This window comes from Microtus ochrogaster, chromosome 7 (genome assembly GCF_000317375.1).
Source record: "Microtus ochrogaster isolate Prairie Vole_2 chromosome 7, MicOch1.0, whole genome shotgun sequence".
Lineage (NCBI taxonomy): Eukaryota > Metazoa > Chordata > Mammalia > Rodentia > Cricetidae > Microtus > Microtus ochrogaster.
This window is the reverse complement of record NC_022014.1, coordinates 53,329,023-53,336,226: the sequence shown is the minus strand read 5'-3', so window position 1 is coordinate 53,336,226 and position 7,204 is coordinate 53,329,023. Positions and strand designations below refer to the sequence as shown.

The 7,204-nt window shown below is 49.5% G+C and overlaps 1 protein-coding gene across 4 annotated transcripts in view; it reads left to right on the top strand.

Moving 5' to 3' along the window:
- Positions 1 to 4,749: 4,749 nt before the first annotated feature.
- Positions 4,750 to 7,204, top strand: part of Myh11 (myosin heavy chain 11) — a 100,331-nt gene continuing 97,876 nt past the window's right edge. For all 4 annotated transcript variants that reach the window (XM_005350355.2, XM_005350354.2, XM_005350357.2 and 1 more), the window contains exon 1: positions 4,750 to 4,819. The gene's annotated coding sequence lies outside the window, so the exon portion shown is untranslated. The remainder of the gene's footprint in view (positions 4,820 to 7,204) is intronic.

Sequence of the window (7,204 nt, the reverse complement as noted above, 5' to 3'; positions counted from 1 at the left end):
CTGCTTTCCTGGTCTCCGCGGAACGGTGGTTCTGTAAGTCTGTTTCTCCATTAAATATATATATATATATATATTTATATATATGTATGTATTTACAATCTGTCTGCATTTGTTTACGCCGCTACAAGTAAGAGGGAGCGGCACAGTAGGTGCAGTCTTCTATCTGGAGGCTCAGTGGGTCATCTTGAGGAGGACCAGGGCTGTGCGTGTGACAGTTCCCACTGTTCTGTGCTTGTGAGTAAAGATGGTTCTTCATGAGGAGGCACGTCTTACATCACATTGATCTGTTTCTGTGTATGTGTCTGTGTGCACACATGTGCATGCATGCCTGTTCACTTGTGCATTTGAGGCCAGAGGAGATATCAGGTGTCCTGTCACTGCTTTATTCCCTTGAGATAGGCTCGCAGTGAACTTGCTGGAGCTAGGCTGGTAGCCAGCAAGCCCCAGTGAGTCTCCTGTCTCCATCTCCCACAGCACAGATGTTATGGGTGTGTGTGGCTGTGAATGCTGAGGACTCAGACTCTGGCCCTCATACCTGTGGAGGGAGCACTCATCTCCTCAGCCCTGCTGCTGTACTTCTCAATAATTAAGTCTTGAAGCACATGCAGGAGTCCGCCATGCCTGCATATAGTTCCTAAAGCCAGAGGCTTTTAGAAGCCAGTAGCCATTTAAAACTAATCCCAACACTCACGAGGCAGAGGCAGGTGGGTCTGTATGAGTTTGAGGCCAGTATGGCCTACATAGTGAGTTCCAGACCAGCCAGGGCTAGCTACACAGTGAGACCCTGTCTATAAAAAACTACTCCAAAGAGAAACTTCCCCTCCGTCATCTTGTCTTGTGAGTTTATGGAAACTCCCATTAAACTGCCCTTCACAGAGAAACTTACAATTTATTTAATATCACCCAGTCAAAGGAGCATTTTGTAAAGTGAATTTTCTCCTCTTCTTAAAATAAGTGACCTTTTCAACCACAAGAAACAAAACATAAGCCTTTACAGTTACTCCTAGAACAGGGTCCTTCCAAAAACTTCAGATATCTGAACTTCTCACAGTGGACAAATATTTATTAAGTGACTGTTAAATGAACATACTGTCTTTGGGTACTGCTCAAGCCTGCGAGGAGGGCATGGATGGTTTATACAAGGCCAGCACTGTCCTTAACAACCCAGCAGGATAGAGAAGGAGAGAGCCTGGTGTTTGCCTTTCCTGAGACAATGGAATGTAAGGACGTGGGTCACCCCAGAGGCTCTTGGTTAGCACTTAGCAGAGCTGAGATCAGGCTTCTGGGCCTCAGTGGCAGAGTACTTGCCTAGTGTGGGCAAGACTTGGGATTTAAACTCCACCCCTGTGGGAAAGACATAAATGGAGCTGGGGAAATGGCTCAGTCAATAAAGTACTTGCCACTCAAGCATGAGGACCTGATCTCCAGCACCCGTATAAAAAGCTGAATATGGCAGTGCACACCCTTAATCCCAGCACTCGGGAGGCAGAGAAAGGGGAATCTGTGGGCTGGCTCTCTGGCCTAGCAGTGTAGCAGAATCAACACACTCCAGGCTCAATGAGGGGTGGGGGCTCAGAAACTAAAATTAAGATGTGACTCGTGAGAACACTCAGTGCTGACTGTCAGCCTCCACACACAAGAACATGTGTTTACACAGACAGGCACGCCACCATCACTTCTAAACTAAAATTAAGATGTGACTCGTGAGAACACTCAGTGCTGACTGTCAGCCTCCACACACAAGAACATGTGTTTACACAGACAGGCACCGCCACCATCACTTCTTGCTATGAATGGACTCAGCCAGCCCAGACGGGAATCCCAGCTCTTCCATTAACCTTGCTACATTGGCCGGATGACTTGCCTTTCCCAAACCTGTATCCTCAGCAGCAGATGCTAGGGAGCCTACTTCATGCCATCATTCTGGTCACTAGGTGTGAAGAAGACAGTGAAATTTCCACCTCCTTTGGCAGAGGTGGTGAGACAAGAATGAGGGCCTGAATTCCACCTCTAGCACTGATGGAAAGAGACAAGAGTGCCCTGAGTGCCTGTCACAGCAAGCTGCAGCTGAGCAGCCAAGCCTGTGAAGAGAACAGCAAAAGCAATGTCAGAGGTGGCGGTGCACACGCTGAATCCCAGCACTTGGAAGACAGGCTGATTTCTGTGAGTTTGCTGCCAGATCAACCAAATCTACATAGACCCTGTGGTAGATGGCTCCTGAGAACTGATATCTGTGATTGAGTTGTGCACACATACCACATACACAACACAGCCTGCAGTTTTAAAACCCCTTTTATTACATGTCCTAACTTACCAGGGGTGGAGTTGTGCCACTGCTACACATGAAAGGCAGGATATTGTGTCCCAGTCAGTTGGTTCTCTCCTCCCACCATGTAGGTCCTAAGGGTGGAACCCAAGTGGTCAGGCTTAGGCAGCAAATACTTTACCCACACAGCCATTTTATTGGCCCAGTCTCTCCTTAATAATGAAATCATTTTCATTTCAAAATTGGCACAGTCCTTTAAAAATCAGCTGTGCCAGCCGGGCGATGGTGGCGCACGCCTTTAATCCCAGCACTCGGGAGGCAGAGGCAGGCGGATCTCTGTGAGTTCGAGACCAGCCTGGTCTACAGAGCTAGTGCCAGGACAGGCTCCAAAGCCGCAGAGAAACCCTGTCTCGAAAAACCAAAAAAAAAAAAAAATCAGCTGTGCCCCTTGGAAGTTACTGTTGGGGCCTTCGGCAGAACAGCCAGCTCTGGACTGGTTCCAGAGTGGGTAGGTGCAGGTGGGCCCTGGGCTTTCCCTTCCATTCCTCCTGAGCTCATTCCTGAATGGAAGGAAGGTTTCCATTCCTTTTACAGCAGCTGTAAAGAGGCTTTGGGGAAGCAGCCTCGTCCATCATCCCGAGGCTCCTCCCCCCACCTCCACAGAGGGCCAGCCAAGCAGCTGTCCTTGGCTCTGTTCTATGTCACCCTACGGGGCAGGGGGATAACGGTGGGGATGGGGAAGACCAGGATCCAGATGTTTTCAAGGACGAGAAGCAGATGGACTGGTGTTGAAGGTATGCAGAAGGGGTCTAGAGGGACTGAGACACAGATCACTGTGCAAAGCCAATGGGAGGCTGCCTGGCCTTCTGTATCCCATAGCCAGCTCACTGCTATTTTGCTGGGCTTCCTAAGCCCACAAAGTTGCAATGTGCTAATTTCACACTGTTTAAAGGATTGCTTATGAAAAATAGGAAGGAACTGGCATTCTTCCTTTTTTACAGACAGGGACACTGAGGCAGAAAAGGTTCAGTTACTTGCCCTTGGTCCTGCTGCTATTAAGAAGCTCAGCAGACGTCCATGAAAACAACGCTGCCCAGAGGCCTCTCTTGGCCTCGTGGCCAGTTTCCTGATTGTTCCCCAGAGTGGACATTGATATTAAAAGGTCCTGAGTGTGCTGTGGACCCTCAGGGGACTCAGTCTTCTGGCCTGCAAAATGGGGCCACTGAGCACCGCGGGACTGGGGGAGGTTATCCTCCAGTTCGAAGCACCGACTGCACGCGGACCTGAAGCTCATTGTCTGAGAACTGGGGTTCCCCAGCGCCCCGCGGGCTCAGCAGGCATCTTCACTGGACCATATTTAGTCAGGGGGAGCCAGAGCCCCGCTGGTATGCCGCGCTGGGAATTCCTCCGCGAGAATCGCGCCTTCCCTTTTTGGGTTGTCCGCCCAGCCCGGCCCCAGAGGGAGGACTGGCCTGGGACCTAGAGGGTCCGCGCGCAGGGAGCTAGGCGTCCGCAGTTTGGAGTGGGGCCAGTCCTGCCTCGACTTCCTTTTATGGCCTGAGTGTGTGTGCATGTGGCAGGAGAGAGAGAGAGAGAGAGAGAGAGAGAGAGAGAGAGAGAGAGAGAGAGAGATTAGGAACATACAAGAGACAGAAGAAAAACTCGTCAAAGCTAGAGAGATTGGAAAGAAGAGAGTGCCTGGTCAGACAAAAGAGACAGGGGCCTAGATCCACACAGGACCAAGGGAGAAAAATTGTGATCTCTAAGTGGACAAAGACCCCTTGGTGAAGGGGGGACAGCTGGGAACTTTCAGGATCCAGAAAGTCCCCCACATTCTCTTAGGATCGTAACACAACTCTTCCAAATGCCATTATTCACCCTTCCCCAGCAGCACCCCACTTTTCGTCTGTGGACACAAGGACGTTGTCGGTTCCAAGTACCCCGGGGTTATATTTAATTTTGGTGAATGGAGCTGCAGAGAATAAGTTATGAAAAGCAAAAGTTTCCCCTTCCCACACATTCCTAGCAGTCACAAGAGGGTGTGCCTTGCACTTCGAGGAGTTCAAAAAGTCCCCTTTCCCTGCCGTCCCAGTGGCGGGCGAAAGAAGTGGGGAAGAGGGAGAGAGGGAAGTGTCAGGTTCCCAGTATGATCAGGAAAAGGTTAAAGTACAGCTGGAATGGACCTAGTGGAGAAATTCTCAAATTTCCCTACAGACGCTGCATACCCGATCCCTTTTCTCTGGGGACCCAGGATCTGGGTGACTGCAGGGAAGCGAGGGTTGAGGCTGCAGGCCAGTGCGTTGGCAGCGCTGCTGCACCCCTGCCAGGTGGTTCCCGACGGCTCTGTTCCTCACCTGCAGGGGGCGCCGCGAAGGGCAGAGGACTCTCCCACCCCTCCCGGTGGCCGCCTCCCCTTTTCACCCTCGGGGAGAGCCGGCTCTATAAAGCCAGGCGTCAGAGGCACACAGGGAGATTTGGACCGCCCCAGCCTGGGACCAGAGCCAGATCCGAGCTCTCCATCCTGTCCTACCGGTAGCCCCCAGTGACAGATCTGTAAGTAGGGCTAGTCCCATGGGGGCAAGTCTGGGTGGTGGTCTGGGGTGGCCTCTAGAGCATCCTCCTGGGGTGGAAATGGGAAGTGGGAAGAAACAAGGCGCCGGGTCATCCTAGATCTTCCATGATTTCTCTCGGAAACCAGCATCCCCAAGGCTGCTGATGAGCGGTACCACATGGGCAAGTGGGGGTACCAATGAAAGGTCTGGTGGCTAGGCCCAATTCCAGGTATGCTAGAGTCTAAAAAATAGCCTACTTTAGCACCAGTGGTGATAGAGCTCTGTGGTTCCTGGGTTCAAATCCCATATTGGGGACAGGGAGCAGACCCCCCAGGTTATTCTGAATAGAAGGTCATGAGATGGATAACTCACTGACCATTGTACAAAGTAACCCAGAAATATTGGTGAGAGTGTTGACCTTGGATACAGACTGTATGCAAAGTGTTTTCCATCCACTTAGGTGGGTGGCTGATGGTAGTCTGTGGCTAGACAAGGCAGCTTGTTGTAAGTTAAGGTTCATTTCTTTCAGCTCTGATCCCTTCCAGAACCCAGACCCTGAGAATTAATAAAGGAGCTCTTCCACGTTGATGTTAGGGCCCCAGATGCCCAGGTGCATGCTGAGGCTCCATTCACAGCCGCCACCCACAGGTGCGCCAAGTGAGCAGGCGTTGGGGTTTGGGGCTTCTCAATGGGAAGGTGGAGGAACTAGCAGGAGAAATTTCAGTTGTTCAGGTTCAGAATTGGAGGATCTTGCCATGTGCGGAAAGCACCCTTCAAAGCTACACCTGTCAGATAACAAGAGAAGGTTTAGAAAGCCAGAGCTAGGCTGCTTTGGTTCTGCCACTAAGAACTGAGAGCTGCCGCTGTGCTTGTTGGGAAAGGAGGGAAGTTGGGCTGTGTTTAGCAAACGGCCGCTCTGGCTCTGCCTTGCTCTGTTTCCTTTGGTGAAGGTTCTTCTCTTGTTTACTTCAAGAGGCTATTTTCGACTTGGCTTAAAGAAAAAGAGCTTGACCATGCAGATCTGAAAGTCCGTGCAGGTGGCAGGGAACACTTTCCGTTCTATGCTATTGCTGATGGCACACTTACAAGTCAGGTACTTTTAACAGCATTTAAATGGAATTGAGTTCTTTTAATCATTGCATGCACCTCATCACAAAGACACCGTGAGCCTGTTTAGTATATAACACAGCTGAAACTCAGTGAGGTTAAATAATTTCCTCAGGGTCACACAACCAGTCAGTACTTGTGAGCCCATTTCCCAGTTTGTCTGATGCCAAGTTCATACCGTGACCCTGGCATCTCTTCTCTTTACTGAAACCAAAATTTGTTGATTTCCTGTTTCTGGTGGATCCATTACTTTAAGCAAAAGAAACACTTAGCACTCTTCGAATAAGGCTTAAAATTACCTTTTACAAATTTAAAGACTGCTCCCTAGTGGGATAAGGTTGTGGTGGGAGTCCCTAAGGCTGGGGGGTGCTTCCATTGCAAGATCCCAGAACATACGCCTGTGCTAAGACACCCTGGAGAAACCTGTGGGTTTGCTTCATAAACATCATGGATTTTATTATCATATCTGAAATAGAGCCGCTCTTCCGTACAAGGTAGTCACTATGGATTTATCATTGCTTTTCTGTGGAGGCTGGGCTGGAGGCAGACATGCCCATGTATGGTAGTGTTTTCCATGAGGCCATCGCCAGCCCCCCTGGCCGTTGCTCAGCCTTGCATTGCAGCCTGGCTAACTTGGGCTCTGGGGACTTCTCTGCCTTTCCCCTGCAGGGAATGGGGGACACTTGGAAGGCACTGAGGGTTTTTTTTCCCTATCCCTTCTTATGTGGAAGTTTAATTTTCTGGTGGAAATTATCTCCTTTCTTCCATGCATCTAAGCAGAAAATTAATGAATCACAAAGTAATTTTGAAACAAGATATAGATTATACTTTTAGAAAACTATGTCCCATGTCAAATAATCAAAGTCAAATAATCAAAGTATGGTGGTTCATGACTCTAATACTAGCACTTGGGAGGCTGAGGCAAGAGAATTAAAGAGAGTTTGAGGTTAGCCTGGGCGACATAGGAAGTTCAGGCCATCCTGGACTACACTGGGAAACACTGTCTCAGAAAAAGGAGAAAAGAATAAGATCCAGCCTAAATTGTGATCCCAGCATCTGGGAGGTAAGTCAGGAGGATCAGAAGTTCAAGGTCAACCTCTCCTAAACAGCAGAGCAGCACAAAGCCAGCCTGGGCTACTTGGAGATCTTATCTAAAAAAATTTTGTTGCTCGTGGTCTTCCTGATTGTTTTCCCATCTGCAGAGTGGGACTGGTGAGAACAGCCAGAGTGTGTTATAGTATGTTATAGTGTGTTATAGTATGTTATAGTGTGTTATAGT